This window comes from Leptonychotes weddellii, unplaced genomic scaffold (genome assembly GCF_054177405.1).
Source record: "Leptonychotes weddellii isolate Sample4059 unplaced genomic scaffold, ASM5417740v2 HiC_scaffold_16624, whole genome shotgun sequence".
NCBI classification, from domain to species: domain Eukaryota; kingdom Metazoa; phylum Chordata; class Mammalia; order Carnivora; family Phocidae; genus Leptonychotes; species Leptonychotes weddellii.
In genome coordinates, this window is record NW_027749102.1 from 1 (window position 1) to 4,432 (window position 4,432).

Here is a 4,432-nt window from a genome sequence, read left to right on the forward strand (position 1 = left end):
GCCCAACGACTGAGCCACCCAGGTGCCCCAAATAAATAAAATCTTAAAAAAAAAAAAAAGAAAAAGAAAGAAATTTTGAAAACTTGAACCTGAAAAGGCATAAAGTTAGTGACTGCTCATTTCTTGAGGGCTCACCTGGTACATCGAATAGGTGCATATACAAAGACTGGCCCCCGTCCACATCCACCAACTGTCCAGTAATAAAGGAAGCTGCAGGGGACAGCAGGAAGCAGACCAGCGAGGAGATCTGGAAACAGAAGCACACACATGCACACAGAAAAGCAGATGCTCCCCATTTGGGGCTGCTTCCCTGCCCAAGAAAACACATCTCAAAACATACAACTGTAATATGCATTCTACAGTCTGTGTGCACCATCACCTAACAAAATACAGACAACTAACTGCCTTTTTCTATTTGAGCACCATTAAAAAAATGTGACTAGTGTGGCAAGATGTGAAGGAGCCTACACCGTGTCAAATAAGCTACACATGGTGAATAAGCTGAAAGCGAACACAGTGCTTGATTTTTCCCACAAACTACCCAGTTCCTTCCACACCTTTCAGTGCTTACCATAACTCACTTTTCCACGCCATCATGTGCCTTTTATGCTTTTGTCCCTGACGTAGTCAATGTGTCTGTGGAACAATAAGCTGGCATCCAGCCAGTGGTCCCGCAGGCTGCAAGGCCAGGAACTGAGACTACAGGAGCTTTCTACGAAAGGGACTGCAGAATCCCACTGCACCGCCTAAAAATTCAGAGGTAATTGATGACTGCAGGAACATCTACTCCCAAAAACAAAGAGAGAGAGAAATGATTTCACTGGATATCAAGGAACTCTCTGTGAGGCTCTTGGCACAGCCAGAGTTTCTCAAAGGGAGATCCCAAACACTGGCATTAGAATCCTTGGGTCCGTTTATGGAAACTCCAGATTCCTAGGTCCTCCTTGAGACCTTCTGAATTTTAAGCTCTGGGGTTGGGTCCCCAGAATCTGCTACTTGAGGAGACTCCCCAGCTGGAGGGAGACTAGGGGGAGGCTAATGAGGTGCTTAGGGGGCAGTATTTAAGGAGGTGCTCACTCTCGGGGCAGACCCTGTGCTTGTACGACCGAGAGTGAGCGTGTCCTTAAGTTTTACATCCATGCCTAGCTTGCCTCACCCCATTTAAAGTGTTCGCTTACATGGCTATGCCTCATTGAGGCTGTGAGATCCTGGAGGCTAGGCATCGCCTTCTGTCTGTCCTTGTGTCCCTAGAAGCTAGTGTAGACCTGCACTAAAACAGAGGCACTAGCCATACGACACTACCCACCTTCCACATGGCTAGTCAGAACTGAGATGTGTTATAAGTATAAAATACACACGAGATTTTGAATACTTGGTATGGAGAGAAGGCAAAACCTACAGAAGAACGTAAAATGATGTTTTAGATATATTGGGTTGCATAAAACCTTATTAATAATAATATATATAATTATTTCTATTATCTATTGTATATTAAATTACTACAGCAATATTAATTTCATCTCTTTTTACTTTTCTTAATGTGGCTACTGGTTAGCTTACAATTACATACGTAATGATTACGATATTTCTATTGGATAGCACTAGTACAGAGAATTAATCATTGAAAAGTTCCCCCATCCCTGAGGAAGAGCAGACAGTTCTGAGCGATGATCCAAAGTAACCACCAGAACTGGTATTAGGCTGTGTAAATCAATCAATGACAACTCACCATGTGCACCAGGAAGACTCACCCCAATAAGCTCCTTTCTGAATGTCAGCCAAACAAGAACCCTCTCATCCCAGTAACCATGACTTCCAAAACCACACTTGTTCCAGAAAAAGAGAAAGAGCCATAGTCTGCTCTGTTCAGGGAGACTGTGCCTGACTAATATTAATGTGACTTTGTGCTGAATTTTGTTTGAAATATTTCAATGGTGGGCAAAACTGCTGGAGCCTCAGCGCAAATCACAGCAGGAACATGAAACGGAACTAGCGGTCCTTAACGCTAGTGGTCACGATCTTCTTCACCAGCAAGTACACATGGGGGGAAAGCCTGTTTCACTTTAGAATGTCCTCGATGAAGCAGCGAAAATTACTCATCATACTGATCTCGACCACTGGGTACAATATCCTTTTTAATATCTAGTGATGTGAAGTGGGAACTGCACATCAAGCTTTTCTGCTTCATACAGAAGTAAGAGTTGTGAACTGAACTAGTCACTCTCTCTGTGAACTACCATTTGTTACTTGAAAGAACAACTAACACACTATGGTTATTCACACCAGGGTACCTAGCAGACTTTTTTTCACAAACGAACAAAGTGAGAATGTCACTTCAGAAGAAAACAACTTTGGTTTTTGCATTTGTTGTCAATGAAAAGATCTGAGCTTGCAAGTGAAAAGCAGAATTTTGGAAAACTTGCACTTGTCAACATGAGCTTGACAGTTTCCTAACATTTCAAGATTTTTCTGAAGAGATCAGTGGTGATATTAAAAATGTGACCATTTATTTATTTTTATATTTTTATTTAAATTCAATTAATTAACATACAGTGTATTACTAGTTTCAGAGGTAGAAGTCAGTGATTCATCAGTCTCAATATAACACCCAATGCCCATTACATCACGTGCCCTCCTTAATACCCATCACCTGGTTACCCCATTCCCCCACTCCTTCAGCAACCCTCTGTTTGTTTCAAATGGTTAAGAGTCTCTTATGGTTTGTCTCCCTCTCTGATTTCGTCTTGTTTTGTATTTCGCTCCCTTCCCCTATGATCCTCCATTTTGTTTCTTAAATTCCACAAGTGAGATCATGTATTTATCTTTCTCTGACTGACTTATTTCACTCAGCATAATACCCTCTAGTTCCATCCACGTCATTGCAAATGGCAAGATTTCATTCTTTCTGATGGCTAAGTAATATTCCATTGTGTGTGTACACACACACACACACACACAGACACACACACCACATACCCCACATTTCTTTATCCATTCATCTGTCAATGGACATCTGGGCTCTTTCCATAGTTTGGCTATTGTGGACATTGCTGCTATAAACATTAGGGTGCATGTGCCCCTTCGGATCACGACGTTTGCATCCTTTGGATAAATACGTACTAGTGCAATTGCTGGGTCATAGGGTAGTTCTATTTTTAACTTTTTGAGGAACCTCCATACTCTTTTCCAGAGTGGCTATACCAGCTTATATTCCCACCAACAGTGTAGGAGGGTTCCCCTTTTTCCACATCCTCGCCAACATCTGTTGTTTCCTGAGTTGTTAATTTTAGCCATTCTGACAGGTGTGAGGTGGTTATCTCATTGTGATTTTGATTTGTATTTCCCGGATGATGAAGTGATGTTGAGCATTTTTTCACACATCTGTTAGTCATTTCTATGTCTTCTTTGGAGAAATGTCTGTTCATGTCTTCTGCCCATTTCTTGACTGGATTTTTTGTTTTTTGGGTGTTGAGTTTGATAAGTTCTTTATAGATTTTGGATACTAGCTCTTTATCTGATAAGACATTTGCAAATATCTTCACCCATTCTGTCGGATGTCTTTTAGATTTGTTAATTGTTTCCTTTGCTATGCAACAGCTTTTTATCTTAATGCAGTCCCAATAGTTCATTTTGCTTTTATTCTCTTGCCTTTGAAGATGCGTCCCGCAAGAAGTTGCTGTGGCCGAGGTCGAAGAGGTTGCTGCCTGTGTTCTCCTTTAGGATTTTGATGGATTCCTGTCTCACATTTAGGTCTTTCATCCCTTTTGAGTTTATCTTTGTATATGGTGTAAGGAAATGGTCCAGTTTCATTCTTCTGCATGTGACTGCTCAATTTTCCCAGCACCATTTGTTGAAGAGACTGTCTTTTTTCCATTTGATATTCTTTCTTGCTTTGTCAAAGATTAGTTGACCATAGAGTCGAGGGTCCATTTCTTGGTTCTCTATTCTGTTCCACTGATCTATGTGTCTGTTTTTGTGCCAGTATCATACTGTCTTGATAATGAGCTTTGTAATAGAGCTTGAAGTCCGGAATTGTGATGCCACTGGCTTTGTTTTTCTTTTTCAACATTCCTCTGGCTATTCGGGGTCTTTTCTGGTTCCGTACAAATTTTAGGATTATTTGTTCCATTTCTTTGAAAAAAGTGGATGGTATTTTGATAGGGATTGCATTGAATGTGTAGATTGCTCTAGGTATCAACGAGCTTTTAACAATATTTGTTCTCCAATCCATGAGCATGGAACATTTTTCCATTTCTTTGTGTCTTCCTCAATTTCTTTCATGAGTATTCTACAGTTTTCTGAGTAAGATCCTTTGCCTCTTTGGTTAGGTTTATTCCTGGGAATCTTATGGTTTGGGGTACAATTGTAAATGGGATTGACTCCTTAATTTCTCTTTCTTCTGTCTCATTGTTAGTGTATAGAAATACAACTG

At 40.7% G+C, this 4,432-nt stretch overlaps 1 long non-coding RNA gene across 1 annotated transcript; it reads right to left on the reverse strand.

Moving 5' to 3' along the window:
- Window positions 1-131: 131 nt before the first annotated feature.
- Window positions 132-4,426, reverse strand: LOC145718500 (uncharacterized). The gene is made up of 2 exons (XR_014141860.1): window positions 572-4,426; window positions 132-247 (listed from the first exon to the last, which is right to left on the reverse strand). It is a non-coding gene; the product is annotated as an uncharacterized LOC145718500 (long non-coding RNA).
- Between the last annotated feature and the right edge of the window lie 6 nt (window positions 4,427-4,432).